This window comes from Bos javanicus, chromosome 20 (assembly GCF_032452875.1).
Source record: "Bos javanicus breed banteng chromosome 20, ARS-OSU_banteng_1.0, whole genome shotgun sequence".
In the NCBI taxonomy this organism is placed as follows: Eukaryota; Metazoa; Chordata; class Mammalia; order Artiodactyla; family Bovidae; genus Bos; species Bos javanicus.
Genome location: NC_083887.1, coordinates 2,363,509 through 2,383,922, shown reverse-complemented (window position 1 = coordinate 2,383,922; position 20,414 = coordinate 2,363,509). Strand labels below are relative to the sequence as shown.

The following is a 20,414-nucleotide window of genomic DNA, read 5'->3' as shown; positions in this document are numbered from 1 at the left end:
AGCTCTCAGATGACAGCCAGCACCATCTTGCCAGCCACATGGGTGAGTCATGTTGAAAGTGGATCCTCCACTTCCCTACAGTTACCCCAGCTGACTCCTCATGGAACAGAGACAAAACACCCCTGCCAAGCCCTGCAAAAACTGCAGACTTATGAACAAAATAAACAATTTGTATTGCTTTAAGGTAGTACATTTGGAGTGATTTGTTATGCAGCAATAACTAACTGATACACTGGGGGAATGCAGAAGAGGGCTAAAAGAGTTCCATTCATTCTCTAATCTTCAGTGCCTGGGTATAACTTTTCAGTAAAAAAAAAAAAAAACAAAAAAACTATGTTTTTTACATAACAGGTGTAATAGACTTTTAAGAAGAAAAGGCCATTGTTAGCAGTCCTCTCCAATTCCTTTGCCCATCTCCACACAGGAAAGTCAAGCTAGCATAAAGGCTTATTGAGAAAAATTGTGCTTCCATTGTCCAGAAGGAGAGAGAATAAAGGGAGAGTGAGCTGAGTAGGTAAAAAGGAAGAAGTGGGAGGACTAGTGAAGGGCAATTCTGAGCTACTCAGCAACAGAACCCATAGGATGAATGTCGGTGATTCGTACACACAAATGCAGTGTAGACACAGGAGCAATAGAAAAAAACGGTCACCACCCTAAAGCTGGTCCCAGCTTAAGCTTAGGGCTATTATTTGACACTCCCTTCTCCTCTCCAACTGAGGAGAGGACCTCCCAAAATAACTAAGACCGAATTTTCTGCCAGGTTGGCAGGTAGCAATTTATACTAGATTACACTGACTCAAAGATATAAGTAACTGGTACTTCTTGCATTCATTTTTCCTGCCCTATTAAAGGGGAAAACATTTCAGTTAGTGTTGACTCAAATTACTTTTATCATAATGTTACTTATTGGCAAACATAAAGCTAGGTATAAAATCCTTATGCTTGTAGCTCTCATTGAGCTATAAAACTGAAACAAATTTCCAAATTAAGCACAAATAAGACTGCAAAATCAGTTAACTTCAAATTAGCAACATTAGTTTAACGTAAGGTGGTTTGGTTGAAAGTGAGTTGCCGTTTGCAGTGTGTCTATGGTGTGGAGCTGACTTTTTAAAATTTTATTTTTAATTGGAGGGTAATTACTTGACAATATTGTGATGGTTTCTGCAGTACATCAACGTGAATCAGCCATAGGTATACAGATGTCACCTCCCTCTTAAACGTCCCTCCCACCTTCCTCCCCATCCCACCCCCATTTCTCTTCATTTTACTACAGACATTTTACTTCACCCTGCTGGTCTGCTTCATGCTATGAAGGTTCAAGGCTCTCCTGGCTTCTCTTGGAACTATCAGAAAATTGTATTTGATCACACGAGGACACTCTGGGTACTTAAGTCCTTCTCTATTTTTTCTTATTAGCTCATAACAATAAAAACAAAAACAAAACAACCCCAAAAATAAGCAGATGCCTGACAGTTGGAAGCATCAGTGGCCACTAAAATCACATTGCATAAATCAGGGGTCAGTGAACTTTTCCTGTCAAGGGCCAAATAGTAAATATTTTTGGCCTTGTGGGCCAGATGGTCTCTGCTGAGACTACTCCACTCTGCTCACTATTGCTAAAGCAGCTCCTATTAATGCAAACTAATGAGCACTGCTGTGTTTCAATAAAACTCAAGGTAGAGACATAGAAATTGGAATCTTACAAAATTTTCAGATATCATGAAATATTATTCTTCCTTTGGTTTTCTCCCCCCAGTGATTTTAAACTGTAGAAATAATTATTGGCTCATAGGACATACATGGGATGTATGGAGAGAGTAACATGCAAACTTACATTACCATATGTAAAATAGACAGCCAATGGGAATTTGCTGTGTGACTCAGGGAACTCAAACAGGAGCTCTGTAACAACCTAGAGGGGTGGGATGGGGAGGGAGGTGGGAGGGAGGTTCAACGGGGAGGGGACATATGTGTACCTATGGCTGATTCATGTTGATGTTTGGCAGAAACCAACACAATTTTGTAAAGCAATGATCTATTAAAAAAAACAAATAAATTTAAAACAAACAAACAAAAAAAAACCCCAAACAGGTTGAGCATTGATTCAGTTCATGAACTATAGTTTGGGGATTTCCGGCATAGACTGTGACAAGGTGGTTACAGCTGATGATCTAGAATATTATACTGATGTTCAAATAATTTACTATTGAAATGAAAATTTTTTAAAAAATTAAAAAGATATTACCCTTGAGAATTCATAAACCCTGGAGAATATTTGAGGAATTGAGTTAAGACACAGGACCCTGGGACATCCCCAGAGAGCAAGCTCACCATGATCAACAGGAAAAAGGAAGACGCTGGGTGCTGGGACGGATGTCCTCAGTCCTCTGCAGCGTCCCTCCCTTACCCCCAAGCACAGACAACACAAGCGCATAAGTACTAGCAGTACTCCCGAGACCATCCATGGAAGCAGTGCAGCAACGGCAGCTTTTGCAAAAACGTTCTTTACCCGAGCAGCTTGGAAAAGACTCTGTGGGTCTGTGTCTGGGATACAGAGCTGGCCTTTCTGCTTTATTGCTTATTAGCTGTGAGACCTTAGACTAAACCTCTCTCTGCTTCATTTCCTCCATGTGTAAAATAGTCATGCTGCCACCAAGGATTCTTGCCCTCTTCCTCCCCAAATATATGAGGGGTGTTGCGAGGCTTAAATGAGATGGTATATGCAGTGTGCTGGCCACGATACCCAGAACACAGCAAACATTCAGTGGATGGTAAAGTCGTGGTCATGAGTATTGTTGGTAGTTGTTTGAGTTTCCCCGAGCCCCATCTGTAAGTGGTGGCTGGGCTAGTCTCACTTAATCTCAGAGGTGGGTTGAATCAGCCCACGTAGGTGGGTCAAGGGGCACACAGGTGCCCCAGGTTGTAGCAGCCCTCCCCTCACCACCCCCCGCCCGTCCCGCCACCAGGACTCACACTTGTTCCTTTACTCCAGTCAATGCTGCTGCTGCTAAGTCGCTTCAGTCGTGTCCGACTCTGTGCGACCCCATAGACAGCAGCCCACCAGGCTCCCCCATCCCTGGGATTCTCCAGGCAAGAACACTGGAGTGGGGTGCCATTTCCTCCTCCAATGCATGAAAGTGAAAAGTGAAAGTGAAGTCGCTCAGTCGTGTCTGACTCTCAGCGACCCCATGGACTGCAGCCCACCAGGCTCCTCTGTCCATGGGATTTTCCAGGCAAGAGTACTGGAGTGGGGTGCCATTGCCCTCTCCACTCCCGTCAATAGCACTGTGCAAATTGTGAAACTGAGAGGCGATTCATCAGTGGGACTGGAAGCATCTGACCCTACTGGGGAGAGGGAACGGGGACAATGTGTCAGTGACTTCAGCATCCACAGACGCCTTGATCTTTTAAGTGCTGCCTGGCTGGGTTATGAATATTTTCCCTTTGGTGCGAGGGTTTTGGAGGAGCTTCAAGAAAGCCTGTGACGGTAAGAAGGGAGTGTTCCGGGTGGATCTGAGTCGGGTGGTACCACTTAACCCAGGTGTTTGGGGGATTGCGAGTGTCGGGGGGCACTTGGGTCCATCTCCAGGGAGCTTTTATCTACCCAGCAGGAAAACGGATGCAGAAGTTCCAATCTGTGACCCAAAACCTCTTGGCAGATGCTTTATTGGGCTTGTTTTGTGTCTGTTTGTGCGTGCGTGCTTGTGCGTGTGTGCGTGTCGGTTTAATTGAGACGACTCTTACAAACTGGGACACTATACATACAGTCTATTTCCAGCTTCCTTGGAAAAGTCGGGAAATCTGGCCACGTTCCCCCGGGAAACAACAAAGTGGGTGGAGAACAGCTATCTGTTCAGACACGGTCACGCGCCTCAGTTCACCACGGTCCCCCCCCCATCCCTTTCATCTTCCCGACACGTAGACCACTTGGGTCGTCATTTCTCACTGTGCGTGGGATGCTATTTGTCTTATTGTAGAGACACAGTTCTCTGTATTCACATCTCTATTAAATGCGGGGAAATGAAAGATAGATCAAGAGGGATGCATTTTTCAAGGAAAATGATGGAAAACATACTTTCTTGTGATATTGAAGAATATTCTTAGGTACTTTGTATGCAAATGGCCATCCCTGCTCACTTGCATGCCTCGTCTGGCCCAGAGCTACAACTCTGCTCTACTTCCTAAGCCTCCGGAAATCCCCACCTTTAAGCGCAGTCCCCTTATTCGGGTAATGCACTCAGCCGATGTCTACCTGACGCGGGGACTGCCAAGCGGTGAGTCGGGCAGACGTGTCCTTGTCTCCTCAGCCTGGCCAGCTAAAGGAATTGCAGCAATGCAAACAAAGCACCCTGCGGTGCTCCCCACAACCCCCCGCCTCTCCCCCCCAAATCCTGGTTGCCTTCATAGGGAGAAAGCCATAGCAGTATCACCAAGGCGGGAAATGCCTAGTGAGGAGTCAGCCATCTTTCCAGGAAGAGCTGATGCTTAGGCTGAGACCTGGATGGGGCGGTGGAAGGTGTTGTTCCAGGCAGGGGAAAAGCATGTACAAAAGCAAGAAGTCCAGAGCAAAGGGTGTTTGAGAATTGCAGGAAGCGAGGTCCTGTTGGAGCATGGAGGTGGATGGGCTGGAGGATTGTCCAGAAATGAGTCCAGAGAGGTGAGCAGCTGGGTTGTGATGCATGTAATCTGTTAGAAAGGGTTCACGGCTCACTGGGGGCCTGAAATGCATGCATAAAATCCCAGTAGCTAAAGGACAGCAAGAATAAGCCAGAGCCCATACAAGGACAGTGGGGGAGGGGGAGGGGACTGCTGAAGGGGGCAGGGCACAGCCCCTCCGATGGCTCTGCAGCAGGCCCCCCAATCCAAGGCTGATGGGGGCCCAAAGGACACGGTGCAGGCCCGGAGCTGCACAGATCTAACTCTGCCACTTTCTAACAGGCCTTGAGACACGACTTTATATTTTTCAGTCTCAGTCATCTCATTTATAAATTGGATAATGATAAATACCTTCCTGAGTTGCTTGGCGGGTTAAATGAGGCTAAAAACATCTGGCACTTAAAGAGATGGTAATAAGAGTAAGTTGATTTTTTTCAATTGATTTTGGTGTACATTTGGAAACCTGATGCCTAACCTGGGATGACTTAGCTTCATTTCCTCCCACGAGGCATCTCCTGTTCGGGGGCCCCCACCCGGGAGGAGCCCTCCCCGGTGCCCGCCATCTGTCGCTGGCACTGGCCCCAGGGCTGACCTGGAGTCTGGCACAGGGCCGCAAGGATAATTACCACTTCTGAATCGATTCCTTTGAGCCCTTTTGAGCAGGCTGAGGAATGCCGTGATTAAAATGATTAAAAACCTGCCTCCTATTTCACAGCTTTTAATATTTGATAAGATTTTGAAGAGAGGGATGAGAGCAGGGTATGAAATCTGGCAGTTTACAATCCCAGCTTCCAGCCCCCTCAGGAACTTATCAGGGCACTGAAAAAGGCAAGAGCCAGAGAGAAAGAGAGAGAGAGAGTGCATATGAGGGAGGGTACGCTGGCATGCATCCTCCAGAGAGGGAAACCACAGAAAGAAAAGGGGAGGAGATCCTCTTCCTTTCAGGTTCTTCGTGGTTTTGAAAGCCAGTAATACTTAAGATTATTATTACAAAAATGATGCTAAGACAATAGCAGCGATCATTTATCAGGCACCCAATATATGCCAGGCATGTGTGTAAGGAATAGACCTTTAGTTTTCCCAATGATCTTAGAAGGGAACAGATTTCTTCTTAATTTTATAGAAAACAGAGGCTCAGAGAGGTGATGTGACTTTTTCCTGGTATCACTCAGTCAGTTACTGGGAGAACTGAAATCCACACTGGGTCGATTGGGCCCTGCGCCCCACCCAACACAGCATTGTGGAGCATCAAAGCAGGAGCAGGAAAATGCCACAGAAGAGCAGGAGCCCTCGGGTTTCTTTCCTGTCCCCACCCATAGGCATGACAGGCAGTTATCTTTGAAGAGAACAACTCCAGTGGTCAGATATCAATGCCCGAATGTTTTGCTTTTTGTTCTTCCAGCTCATAGCCTCCCTCCACGCTCATTTTCTTCCTTTCATCTGGATCTTGACGACTCCGCTGGAATGTTAGCTCATCTAGGACAGCTTCTGTCTTGATTCAAATAACCTGACAACGCTCAGCACGGCTGAGCACTTACCGAGTCCTGAGCACTTTCTGTCTCTTTTCCCACCTGTTGTCCCATGATGCACCACAGCCTGACGAGTTAAACACTGTTGTCATCTTTATTTGGAGGATGAGGAAACTGAGGCTCAGAGGTGTTGGGAAGTTCATTCAAACAACCCCTACAGGGATCTGGACTGCCCTCCAGAGTGGAAAAGACAGCTTGAGGCTTCTGAAAGCCAGGTCTGGGAGGGCCACAGACTGTCCCCAATAGCGTCAAAGAGTTCACGGTTCTACAAAACCCTGTCATTTGGGGTCGGTTGTGGGGAGCTCTGCCATATAGGGCCACCCAAGACGGACAGGTCATGGTGGAGAGTTCTGACACAACGTGGTCCAGTGGAGAAGGAAATAGCAAACCACTTCAGCACTCTTGCCTCTGATGCAAACAAGCTGTTATCAGAATGTGCTCCCTAAAGAAGGTTTGAGAAGTCGCTTTGTTCTCTTCATCTTGGGAAGGTAAGAGAATGTTCCAGATTACGGTGAAAGAGCTCTGTCTCTGTCTTCCGGAGGTCATCCTGCCACCATCCCCCTCACCTGCCCCCCCCACCACACACACAAGGCCATGACTGTTGGGGGAAGGGTCCCAGGGTTGCAGCCACTGGCTGCTTCCACTTAGAGAGGGAAGAGATACACCTGAGCCCTTTCTGGGTAGAGTCACTCGGTGTGTGGGGTCTAAAATCCATCCTGGCCAACTGAGGAGGCAGAATGGGAGTACGTTAGCCATTGAGAATCCCAAATGGGATGCAACGTGGGAGAGGAAGTGAACAAGCCTGGAAAGCTTCAGAGAAAGAGCCAGGACCAGGAAGATTTCGGCTCAGTACAGGTATGAACGTTCTCATAGTCAGAGGGGTCTATGAAAGAGGATCACCATTCATAGTCAGGACTAGAAGAGTGTGGGCCAAAGTCATGCACCTATGCGGGATGTTGTAGAGGGTACTTAAGCCTAAGGAGAGAGTTTTCGAACTTTAAGATCTCTTTCAACCTCAGGAGGGCAGTAAGCACGGAACCAAACTCAATCTCTTCCTCCATGCCATTTGAGCAGTCAGCACATGTTTGGGACATACCAGTTTGTTGAATGAATGAATGATCTGCTGCCATAGATACACACCAAAGTGTTCAGAAACACCAATGAGGGAAACACCAATTAGTATTATTCTGTTAATAATAAAAGTCACATGAAGTCCTCTAGAGTTCAGATAGTCCATATGGACAAACTCCTTTATTGCTCCCATGTTATAGATCAGGAAACTGAGGTTCAGAGTCAAAGGTCACACACGTCGAAGGCGGCAGAGCAGGGAGTCAGACCTGCAGGGGTCTGACTTCTTAGTCATGCTCTGTACACTAGGGCCACCCTGACTATGGTTACAAAACTCACCCTTTGCTAAGGATGTGGCCTGGACCTGGGGCAGCTCTTCACTGAGACGCTGCCTGCAGCGGGGAATGTTTTAGAGCCAGAACAGGAGGTGCTGCAGTGAGCAGCTGCCTCCAGAGTCAGGTTTGCTAGCTGGTTTCCATTTTTCTGCTTGGAGATTCTTGGTCAGGTCTCTGCTCTCCTGAGAGTCCTACCAATACTCCCAGCATTGGTGGTCTCTTTGTCCCCTTGGGGTTTTCCTGCTACCCCTCCTCTCAGCCACTACAGGTCACCTCCAACCAGTGACCCGCCCTGAGCCTTGTTTAGATGCCACAGTTCACTGCTGGTCCCTTGGCTTTGTTCAAACTTCCATCCATCACCTTGACTCACATACACTGCGTACCCCCCATTCAAACTCTGACCAGCATGGCCCAACGACCCTCTTTCTTCCTGTCTCTGGTCTCAATTGTCTTCCTTGTAGCTTCTTAATCTTTGCTTCTTCAATGATTAGATCCTGACTTTCTGTCTGAGCTCTGAAGCCCATTTCCATCTCCTGCCCTGTTGCCTGGTCCATATGAGACCCTAAACTGACTCATCACTGAACCTCCTTTTGTCCTCTTAGCTCTTCGCCCCTGGGCTGACCTCTCTTCCTCCTGACTTCCCATCTGACGTCTGGTCTCATCTCTGACTCCTTTACCTCCCATCCCCCACGCTGACTCATCCCTTGGACCAGGGTGTCTCCACGGTGACCCTTCAGGCACTTGGGATTGGACAACTCTCTGTGGTGAGGGACTTCCCTGTGCATTGTGGGGTATTTAGCAGCACATCTGCTCTCCACTCTCTAGAGACCAGGAGCACCTTCCACTACTTGTGCCAATCAAGCATGCCTCCAGAGATTCTCGGACATTATCAGGGGCAAATCCCTGTATGGTGAAAATCACTGTCTCTGAGCTCTGTGCCTCTGTATTCCATTCTCTGAACACTCACACTGTATTCCATTCTCTTCCACAACTCGACCTGTGCACTGCTGTCTCCAGTTCTCCCGTGTGCGTGCTAAGTCACTTCAGTCATGTCCAACTCTTTGTGATCCTATGGACTGTAGCCTGCCAGGTTCCTCCGTCCATGGGATTCTCCAGGCAGGAATACAGGAGTGGGTTGCCCTGCTCTCCTCCAGGGGATCTTCCTGATCAAACCCAGCTCTCTGGTGTCTCTGAAGTCTCTGACGTTGGCAGGCGGGTTCTTTACCTCTGGTGCCACCTGGGAATCCCCTGGCTCCCCTAGGTAACAAGTATTCCCACCTCCCAAGCTACATACTCCTGCCCTCCAGAATCCTGAATCAGATTCTTTTCCTGAGTATCTGACTGCTTGCCACAGACTTTCTGTTCTCCATACTCTTGCCACAGCTTCCTTCTTCCTGCTTCTTTGTTTCCCTCCTTCTCCTGCACTGTGATTTTGCATTTTAATGGCCAGTTCAATCTCTCAGGTGCTTTGGGTGGGTCGTTAATTTCACGCTGCGCTACTCCCATTAACAGCATCGCCCCTGACAACTAGGAGCCAGTTTCACTTCCATCCTCCCTCTCCTCTGCCTTGTGTTTTGCTTTGGTCCAAGGCCCTGGTTCGATTCCTGGGTCAGCAAGATCTGCTGGAGAAGGGATAGGCTACCCACTCCAGTATTCAGGCCTGGAGAATTCCATGGACTATGTAGTCCATGGGGTCACAAAGAGTCAGAAACGAACGAGTGGCTTTCACTCACTCAAGGCTTCTTCACTAGTGCAGTCTCCAGGAGGGACAGCAGCCCTGCTGCATGCATCAGTGTAGACTGTGCGGTCTCTGAACCATGGGGATCTGCTTCCCGAGGGGAGGGAGGCAGCTCGGTGGGTGGGGAGAGCATGGGTGTCTTGGTCCATCCTGTCATTGTGTGAACTTGGGCCAGTCATTGAATTGCTTGGAGGCTCAGTTTCTTGCAGCCCTTCCCTTTTCCCTTAAAAGCGTAAATGAAAATACACTAGTACAGATAACTCAGAATTAGGAGACAAGTTTCCTCTCATGACTGTCCTCTTTCGGACTCAATACACATATCATTTCTGCATTGTTGCTAATGTATATGCTGCATTTGACTCATTTTTCTCATTTACTTACATATTAGGCTTCTTAACACTTTGCTGTGTCATGTGGAGATGAGGCACGTGACTTAAATATACTGCCTAACTGGGCTTCCCTGGTGAGGCAGATGATAAAGAATCTGCCTGTATTTACTCCTCCCAGCAATCCTAGGAGACAGATACTATGTCCTCCCATTTTATGGATGAAGAATTTGAGGTCGCAAAGTCTCCTAGGGAGAAAGTGACAGGGCCAAGGTTGCAATCCTAGTTTTCTCAACTTAAAGCATATGTTTTGAAAAAAAGCACATTGTTTCTCACATAAACATTAATAGATTTGAATAAGCTGGTGCATATAAAGTGCCCAACAAGTGTCTGTGCACACAGTGGGTACCTATCAACTGTTCATGCTTTTCTTTACCTGTTTGGGGAATGGATAATAGATAGAAACTGTTAATGTTTCAAAAAGAGCAAAGGGCCTTTTGAGTTCTTCCCTCTGCCTGACCACACTCTCTGTGGAGCCCTAGGTTCTTTTAGGCAGAGGCAGTATGTGTCCCCCATGCTTCGTTCAGCACCTTGGACAAGGTTTAGTAAATAGTTATTGATTGACCCATTGACTGCAGCAGCACTGGGGGTGCCAAGTCACCTCCGTGATGTCTCTGTGGGGAGAGATGGGGCTGGTGTGCTGGCCCACAGCTGCTCCCAGACAAGGGCGTTTGCATAACTGGAACGTGCTGTCCCCAGCTCTAATAAAGATCCGAACGTTACTAATTGGCAGGCAGAGGCTGTGTTCTCTCTATGGGATCAGAAGGGAGCAGAGCGTGCCCTGAATGTTAATTTCCTCTGCAGCCTGCACGCAGGGGCGGGGGACGAGAGGGGGAGGAAGAAGGGCCCAGGGGCACAATACATCCCACACACAGAGCTCTGGTCTCACGGCCCTTTCATCAAAACGTACAGAAGCAACAATGAAAAGGGCACAGGATCTGGGGCCAGGTAACTAGGATTGGGTTTCTGAATCTATGTCTTACAAGCTAAGGAAGAAACAAACCCCTTGGTCTCTCTGGGTCTCAGTTTCTTTCTCTGTCAAGTGGAAACAAATGTAACTGGCAAAACATTCGTTGACTAAATGGATGAAACCTGATAGGCTTTTCAAAGGGTGTGACATCAGCGATACAAATAGTCTGTTTGTTCTCAAGAGCATAAACAGGCAAAACACATCATAAAAATAGAAAATAATGACATTCAAGCTTCTGGGTGAGGTTGGCCAAGAGTCCCATGTCTCCTGTGGTGAAGAGTAACACCATGTCCTAGCCCAGTGGTACCCATGACTGGTTGGGTAATTATTTGAGGAGCTTTTAAAGATACAAATTCATAGGCCACCTCTCTGAAGACAGTGTGTTTCAACAGGTCTTAGGAGGGTAGGGAGAATGCAGGAATCTGAATTTCTATTGGTGCCCCTGAGGAACTCACCAGAGAGGCAATCATAGTTTGTGCTCAGTCACTTCAGCCGTGTCAGGCTCTTTGCGACCCCATGGACTGTAGCCCACCAGGCTCCTCCGTCCATGGGATTCTCCAGGCAAGAATACTGGAGTGGGTTTGCCATGCTCTTCTCCAGGGGATCTTTCTGGCCCAGGGATCAAACCGCGTCTCATGTCTCTCGTATTGTCAACTGGGTTCTTCACCGCTGGCACCACCTGGGCAGCTCCACCCCACAGCCTTTTCTCCCCTCCTCAGCACCTCTGGCCACTGGAAAGACCGAATGAGGTATCACAGGAAAGATGTTGTTCCAGTAAGAGCTGTTCTCAATTTACCCTCCAGGACCTTTAGGGAAATTTGAAGGATTTAAATGAGCAGGACTGAAAGAATATGATTATAAAAAAAATATGGAGCTTTAATTTTTGAACTCCTCCAGAACATGAGTACAGTTTTTTATTTCTACTTTATTTATTTAATTTTTTCATATTTCCAAAATAGTACTTTATTTTTTCAATTTGTGAAGAAGTTGCAAAACTTTTTATTTTTTTATCTTTTTATTTTATATTGGAGTATATCCAATTAATAATGTTGTGATGATAGTTTGAAGTGGACAGAAAAGGGACTCAGCCATATATATCCATGAATTCATTCTCCCCCAAACTCCTATATTATTAGCACTGGCTGATGCTGAAGCTGAAGCTCCAGTATTTTGGTCATCTGATGCCAACAGCCGACTCATTGGAAAAGTCCCTGATGCTGGGAAAGACTGAGAGCAGAAGGAGAAGAGGGTGTCAGAGGGTGAGATGGTTGGATGGCATCACCGATGCAATGGACATGAACTTGGGCAAACTTCAGGAGATGGTGAGGGAGAGGGAGGCCTGGCGTGCTGCAGTCCATGGGGTCGCAGAGAGTCGGGTACAACTGGGCGACTCAACAACAGTGCTAATATGTAATGAACTCATCAAACATGCATAATTATAGTAATTAGGAATTATAAAATAAAAAACTATCAGTAGAAGGCCCATGACTTCTTTCTGAATTTCTGATGAACATTTGTGTACCTCTGGGGTGTGGGCTGTTCTATTTGACGATAACTCCTATCAAGGATTCAGAAGACCTTTCTTGATGTTCAGAGTGTGCTGTGACATTGCAACAGAGGAAGAAGGATGAAGGGTCTTTGGGAAATCTGTGTGTGTGTGTACTTGTGTGTGTGTGTGTACCTGTGTGTGTGTGTAGGGACAATGTTTGAAAGCAAGGATGTGTTGGGATAGAAACCTTCCTGAAAAAAAAAAAGAAAAAAAAAAAAGAAACCTTCCTGAACATGTTCAACATCATAAAACCTCCACTTCTAAACTGCATAGCATACCTTTCCATTCCTGTACAGGGAAGACATAAGAAAGAGGGAGACAAAGGAAGACTTTTACTGCATCTCTTATGCCAAATATTTAGCACAGATCTCCTTGCTCAGAAAACTCAGGCCAGAGTGTGAGGTGTCGGGGAAAGGGCAGGTGATATCATCAAACTGAATTTAGGACTGTGAACGTATGTCCAGCAAGCTCTGGGTACCACTCCATGCAATTCCATCAATATCAGCCACTGGAGTGAAATTCCAAGAAAGTGAGCAACTGATTGATCCAAAGTCAGCACAATCACTGGCTCATTCCTTTCACCGTTGGGCCTTCACAGTCGGGGGGTGTAAAGTGTGCCCTGGCCAAAGCGGAGAGAAGAAGCACCTGCTGAATCAAGAGGCAAGACTTGGGGCTCCCTGCAGTCTGGGGGGCTTCTGACCCACAGTGGGGATGAGTAAATATCAGGCTGGTGGACGGAGGATGGGGAAGCTCTGGGTTTCGTCGGCTCTCCCAGGAAGTTTCCTGTGCATCCAAGACTAAAAGGGCAGATTATGGGGGGAACTAGAGCTGGGTGTGGAGGGTTGTGAATGGGGATGAGAAATGCCTCTGGATACCAACCCGACAGTCTAGAAACTTGGTATCCCAACCCTGGGTTTCCTTTCCAGAGTGGAGGGGAAATGAGCATCCGTCTTGGGGCCAGGGACTGCCAGAGGCCACATGACTATACCTGGCCCCATGCGTCATTCCAGGGCTTGGAGCCCATTCTGGGCAGATGTTCCACTTGCTGTGTTTCATCCTTCAGCTGAAGATCTGATCCCCGGGCTTAGGAAGACAGATTTCTCTGGACTGCAATTCCAGGAAACTTTAGATGAAAATGCGCCTCTTGTTGAAAAAACTTTCTTGAGAAAATAGAGCATGCCTTTCTCTGACACGGCAGCTCAGGGGCTGGGAGATGACAAGCAGGGGATGGGGGGAGGGGGGCCCACAGGACACCAGGCTCTGAGAAGGGCTCTGGAGAAATAAATGCACTTGCAGGGATCCACTGGGCTTTGGGAATGGACAAGAGAGAGGTGCTCCTCCTGCCTCTTGTGAATAGCGGTGAACACGGCAGCCAGGGCCCCTGCCTCACGGAGTTCTTGTACAGTCGTGTGGCCCCTGGGCATGGGTTTCACACGTCCCGTTGATGCCCACTCCTTCATTCTTGTCACTGATCCCTCCAGGGCTCATCCCTGCCTCCATATATAGGCTGGGCCTGCTGCCTAGAATCCCCTCTGCCTCCTGTCTGCCTTACAAATGTATATTTGCTCTCTGGGTCTCAGCTTCATTTGAACTCCCCCAGGAAGCCCTCTGTTATCCTTGCTGGGCCAGCTGCCTCTCCTCTCTGTTTCCATTTATCTTAGCATTTGCCTTTTCTGTTTGTCTTTGAAAACATAATACAGTCTTTGGGGTCAAGTCTCAGTCCTAATCATTTCGTAGCTTCAGTTCCAAGGATAAGTCCTGCCATACAGTAGGAAACTCAAGAAATAAGTATTGCATCAAACTGAATGCACCACTGCTGTGTACCTGCTGTGTGCACTAAGCAACCTGGGCAATGGAGACGTGAGGGAGAGGCTTTAAGACACTTCCAGTCTGGTGGAAGGTAACCAGAGGCAGAGACTTTGCACCTAAGTGATAAGTGATAGATGAGCTTTAGGCGATGCCTTCAGGGACAGGGGCAAGAAGTTGCTCAGTTGCTCAGTCATGCCGACTCTTTGCGACCCCATGGACTGCAGCACGCCAGGCTCCTCCGTCCTCCACTATCTCATAGAGTTTGCTCAAACTCATGTCCATTGAGTTAGTGAGGCTCCTTTTGCCTTCAATCTTTCTCAGCATTAGGGTCTTTTCCAATGAGTTGAAGGGACAAGAAGGGAAGTAGGTAAATGCTGCCTCTAGTCTTGCTTCTTATGTCCCCTTTAGACACTCACTCCAGCCAACTTCCTGTACATTCCTTCTATAGCCTGGGACCAACTCCCTCCCTGCCTTTCCACATGCTGTCCTCCGTGCCTGTAACGATCTCAGCCCATTCAGACCCTGCCCACCCCTTCTGTCACGGTCACTGTGTCTGCTGTGTCATCCACATGCCAGTAGCCCTCAGTGGGGTTGGCGACACAGGCGGGAGGGCAATGTTCATCTGAGGATCCAGGGGCTGGCCAAGCAGAACGGGGACTTTTTAATTGACATTTAAATGTCAATGCACCACATTAAATGTTACGGGTGTTTCATCACAGCTCGCAAGGAGCATAAACACATCTCCAGCTCCTTAAGAACTGCCCACATTAATCACAGATGCCCTTTGTAAGTGGAAACAAACCCAGGGCAGATGCCACACTCTAGCCAGAAGCTGGAAAGCAAGGAAGTCCATCACAGATAAGAAATCTGGCCTGGCCACTGGGCCTCTTAATATGAGAAGGATGGACAGTTAGAGAAAGCGATTTGCACAGAAGGAGAATCAGAGGAAGAGGAGGGGGAGCGGTGGGGGGGGACTCAGGGAGAGGAAGGCAGAAAGGTGAGACATAGGAGACAGAGAGGAGGAAACACAGCCGAAAACCCAGAGAGAGACGCTAGGGGCCGGAGTGAGGTGGGGAGCAGGAGGAGGGGGGGCTTAGACAGAAAGAGACAGGCAGAGAGAAAGGCAGGCTAAGACCGAAAGAGACACGTTCATAGAGAGGGACACAGGGAGACGAACAGAGAAGGCAAAGAAGAGACAGCGACTTTTTACAGGAGCCAAGACACGGAAACAACCCAAAAGCCCATCAACAGGGGACTGATTTGAGAACCTGTGGCATATGTATATGTGGTATCCAATGCATGCCTGTATATGCAGTATATAAAATGGAATATTACGCAGCCACAAAAATGAGCAAAACACTGCCGTTTACATAGATGGACCTAGAGAATATCATACTAAATGAAGTCAGACAGAGAAAAACGAATGTTATATGATATAACATGTGAAATATAAAAGTAATAGAAATGGATCTACTTATAAAACCGAAGCAGACTCGCAGACAGAGAAAACAAACTCATGGTTACCAAAGCAGAAAGTGCCGAGGGCGGGGCGGGGGGGGAATGAATTAGAAGAATGAGATTAACAGATAAAAACTACTATACATAAAATAGATAAGCAATAAGGATTTACTGTTTTTAACACAGGGAGCAATTTTCAAAATCTTGTAATAATCTATAATGGAAAATAATCTGAATATATGTATATATATATATATGCTGTTGCGGCTAAGTCACTTCAGTCGTGTCCGACTCTGTGCGACCCCATAGACGGCAGCCCACCAGGCTCCCCCGTCCCTGGGATTCTCCAGGCAAGAACACTGGAGTGGGTTGCCATTTCCTTCTCCAATGGATGAAAGTGAAAAGTGAAAGTGAAGTCGCTCAGTTGTGTCCGACTCTTAGCAACCCCATGGACTGCAGCCTACCAGGCTCCTCCGCCATGGGATTTTCCAGGCAAGAGTACTGGAGTGGGGTGTATATATATATATATAACTGAATCGCTTTGCTATACACCTGAAACTAACACAGTATTGTAAATCAACTATGCTTCAGTTTTAAAAAAGATAGTGACTGAGAAGCATCAACCTGCAAACGAAGATGATTCTTATTAGACAGTCCGGGAAACTTGACTCTGGGATACCCAACGGCTGTCTGTCACCTTCACATGATCCCCAGGGGAGGGGTTGGAGGAGACGAAAACGCTGGCTAACACGAGGTGGTTCCAAACACTTCTAGCGGTTCAGCCGTTAAGACTCCACACTGCCACTGCAGGGGGCACGGGTTCGATCCCTGGTTGGAGAACTAAGATCCCACATGCCACAAGGTGCAGCAAAAAAACCCAAATCAAAACAAAACAGAAAGACAAAAGACATGAGGTGGTCCTGGGAGGGAGCAGGCCAGGAAATTCACAACACTGCTGTACAACATGGAAGTCCTACCGCACCCATGGGGCAGCTGAAACTGAGGTCCAGGTCACAAGGTGAGATACTCAAGGTCACAGGCAGAATCAAGCCTAAGACTCAGGTCTTGTCTTTCCCAGGGCTTTTGCCATGAGCCAGCACACCTGTCCAGACACTCCAGTTCTCTGCCTGCTCAGATCTGAAGCCTGACCCAGGCTTTTAGCCCGGATCCAGACTGGGAGTGATAAGTACTGGGGCATTCACAGCTTGTCATGTCAAGTTGTGGGGAAGAGCACAGAGAATTCCCTCGTGAGGCTTCCTGCTGGAAGCCCAGGGAAGAGAGGACTGGAGGGCAGGTGGCTGACCTGACAAGCTCTGTCTGCCCCACAGCGAACTTGGCTCTTCCTGCTGCTGCCCAGTATAGGGTCCACAGGAAGAATTCAGGAACCTGCTTTATGCTGACCACTGACTTTACTGATCAATTTAAAATTGTTGCTGCATAAACTTTCTCGTGACAAAGTAGTTGATTTACACAAAATAGACACAGTTTACAGTGTAAGCCTGGAGAAGGAAATGGCAACCCACTCCAGTATTCTTGCCTGGGAAATCCCATGGATGGAGGAGCCTGGCAGGCTACAGTCCATGGGGTCACAAAGAGTCGGATACGACTGAGCAACTTCACTCACTCATAGCGTAAGCCTATGTTGCAAGGCATATGATTGAACTACCTATGGACACCCAACTCGCCCAACTTCAGAAACACAACAGTGACCAAGTAGCTGAATGTTCCCTGGGAAATACTGCCAGCCTTATTTACAAGGATGAGGGGAAAGCAGGAGGGAACTGGGAGAGCAGAAAAGGTGGCTGGGACTGGAATGACAATCTGGATGCTCTCCAGGGCTGAGGCTGAGGGGTCTACAGCTTTGGGAGCTTGCTGACCTGTAGGAATCTGTCCATGTTATCTGTCAGAGCTCAGACACATCTGTTTCAAGCCCAATCATTGTCTGGCAATTAAGTCCAGTTTCCCTAACTTGGACCAACTCCCTCACAGATTCGGGCCAAGAACACTGGGGATGGATGCAGAAGAGAAATGTCCAAAGTACCTTCTTCAAGGAGCCCCACCCAGGGGAGTACTGACAATAAATAGGCCCTGACAGCACGCAGTGTCCTCAGCAACGGAAGGTGGGTAGACACGAAGGATTCTAAAGATGGTTGGACAGCATCACCCATTCGACGGACATGAACTTGGGCAAACTCTGGAAGATAGTGATGGACAAGGAGGCCTGGAGTACTGCAGTCCATGGGGTCACAAAAGAGACGGACACAACTTAGCGACTGGAAAACAACAGCAACAAAAGTAAGACTCACTTAGCCAGAAGAGGAAAATTTAACAGAGAAGGGGATTTGGAGGCTGGGCTTCGAAGGATGAATAGGAGCCTACCTCAAGGCCAAGGGGACGGGAGGGCCATCCTAATCGGCACACAGAGCAAGTGTGATTATAAAGTTTGGGGAGCTAGGGTATGCTGTAGACAGTACTGGGGAGGAAGCCAAAACTGACTAATATATGTTGCTGCTTTGTAGGTAATTGGACATATATGCAAATAACTAATTGTGGGTCTGTTGTGATAGCTTGAATAAGAGTAATATAAACAGCACTTTGGAGCTATAGAAGCATAATTTTGAAGACAATGAATTCATTCTTTGTGGTGGTGGTTGTTTAGTTGCTAAGTTGCATTTGACTCTTTTGCCACCCCATGGACCGGGGTCCACCAGGCTCTTCCATCCACGGGATTTCCCAGGCAAGAATACTGGAGTGGGTTGCCATTTCCTTCTCCAGGGGATCTTCCCAACCCAGGGATCGAACTCACATCTCCCGTAGTGGCAGGTGGATTTTCTTTTTTTTTTTTTACCACTGAGCCACCTGGGACTTCTATCAAATTTGCAAAGGGAATGTAGGTGGTAATAGAGAGAAGGTGGTTATGTCTAGGGTGACGGTGGATGCTGCCTTGAGGAGTGATGTTTAAGCTGGGATTGGGAAGGAGATTCTCAAGAGCAGATCAGACAAGATGCCCAAAGATGCTGCACAGCCCAAGGTAGACTTGCCTTCAGAAAGACTTCGAATCAAAGCCTGTATGCGATGGAAGAGGACACAGGGATCCTTTTTTCAGTGCTTTTATTTCACAGATGGAGGAACTGAGGTCCTGGGAAGAAAAGGGACTTATTCAAGGTCACTCAGCTTGTTTAGGGGCTAACAAGATACAGCTCCATACGTCAATCTGCAATTTCTGGATTTTAAACAACTCTTGGATTTATAAGCACTTTGTTTTCTTTTATTAGATTTCTGTGTCATAGCTGATGCCCTTAAGGGTTTCTGTTTGTGCTTTTCCAGCTCATTAAAACATACTAACAGACTAGGGACCATTAGAGTTTCAACTTGGCTGTCTCGTTCAGGGAAAGGCACAGGTGGGTTAGACGGCAGAACCCAGGTTCATTCCCAGCCGGCCCCAGGGACCGCACAAGCTGACGGCCGCGCTGACGGCTGCTCTGACAGCTGTCGGGGTCACTCTGAGAGTCCTCCTGTCACCTTGAGTGGAGTCACTCTGCCCACCCCCAGGCCAGTGTGACCTTTCTCTACAGGTGAACTTGGCATCCCACCTGTCCAATGATGCAGCTGGAAGAGACATTTCCCCCAAGGTCCCACCCAGTTTCAGCCTTCCAATCTTAAATGGCAAGAGCAGCTTAAATAGCCAGCATCTTTGATGGTGGCACTTTCCTTTCAAGTTCATCATCCCAAGCAGTTCCCTCTGTCTAGAAATGCTCTTCCTAATAACAGTCATATGACTCAAACATCGGGCTTCCCCGATGGCTCAGTGGTAAAGAATCACCTGCAGTGCAGGACTCACAGAAAGACACGGGTTCAGTCCCTGGGTCAGAAGATCCCCTGGAGGAGAGCATGGCAAGCCAAGTACTCTTGCCTGGAGAATCCCATGGACAGAGGAGCCTGGCGGGCTATAGTCCACTAGGGTCACAGAGAGCTGGACACAACTGAAACGGTGAGCATGCACGAGACTCAAACATGAGCTTCTTAAAGAGGTCCTCCCTGATCCCCATCAGCACGGCGTCACAGTCCTGTGACTGTTTGTCCCTGAGAGGACAGGACCCACATTGTTCACTGCCGGGGACCTAACCCCAGGGGCCAAGCCTGGCACACGGCCCTGAGGAAATGCTTATGGCATGAGCTGCGTGAAGAATGCCAGGGAGAGTCAGGAGAGAGGAGGCAGGGAAAGCGGCAGGAGGTGGCAGAACCGCCCACCTACGGTCACTCCTCCAGACTGCACCTGTTTGATATGGCTTCACAATGGACAGTTTTCAGGAGAGAAAACTGTTGACCACAGTTTGTCCATATTCAGTCCAGAAAACATTCAGCCACCCTGACAGTGGCTAACACACTCGAGTGCTTCCTATGTGCCACATCCTTTCAGTGCGTGAAGATGCCCCTCCTTTGGTGGATACTGGTGGAATCCTAGTTTACAGCTCAGGACAGGCGCCCAGGGGTGTCGAGTCAGTCGGCCAAGGTCGCACAGCCAGCAAGGGGCTGGCACAGGGGGTGGGACTGGAGCTTCGGGAGGCCGGTTGGGCTCTGGAGTCCACGTGCTTCACCTCTGCACTGCACTGCCTCTCCGGAAAGGGAAACCAATGGACCTGTTCACGTCACGACAGCTGGAATACGGAAATGCTTAGATACAAGCCCCGGTCTGTCCAAATCTGAAGGCAGGACAGCCCAGGGAATCTTTAGCAGGCAGCATCAGCAGTTGGAATCCAGGCTACAGACTAGCAAGAATCCCCCCATGTGGCAGCTGGAGCCGACCGCAAGATGAGGGCATAGAAATCTTCTGGGGCATTAAGGGGTGTCTCCCCACCTCCCAACCAAGTGCTCCTGCCTCTCCTAATCACAGCTCAGGTTCTAGAACAAATGCC

At 48.0% G+C, this 20,414-nt stretch overlaps 1 protein-coding gene and 1 long non-coding RNA gene across 5 annotated transcripts in view; one reads left to right on the top strand and one right to left on the bottom strand.

Annotated features, from left to right (window-relative positions):
• The window catches only part of KCNIP1 (potassium voltage-gated channel interacting protein 1), a 408,536-nt gene that overhangs the window by 183,529 nt on the left and 204,593 nt on the right, over positions 1-20,414 (bottom strand). The gene's annotated exons all lie outside the window — the stretch shown is intronic.
• Positions 2,996-20,414, top strand: part of LOC133233406 (uncharacterized) — a 54,877-nt gene continuing 37,458 nt past the window's right edge. Inside the window, exon 1 of the long non-coding RNA XR_009731702.1 lies at positions 2,996-3,487. This is a non-coding gene — a long non-coding RNA (uncharacterized LOC133233406). The remainder of the gene's footprint in view (positions 3,488-20,414) is intronic.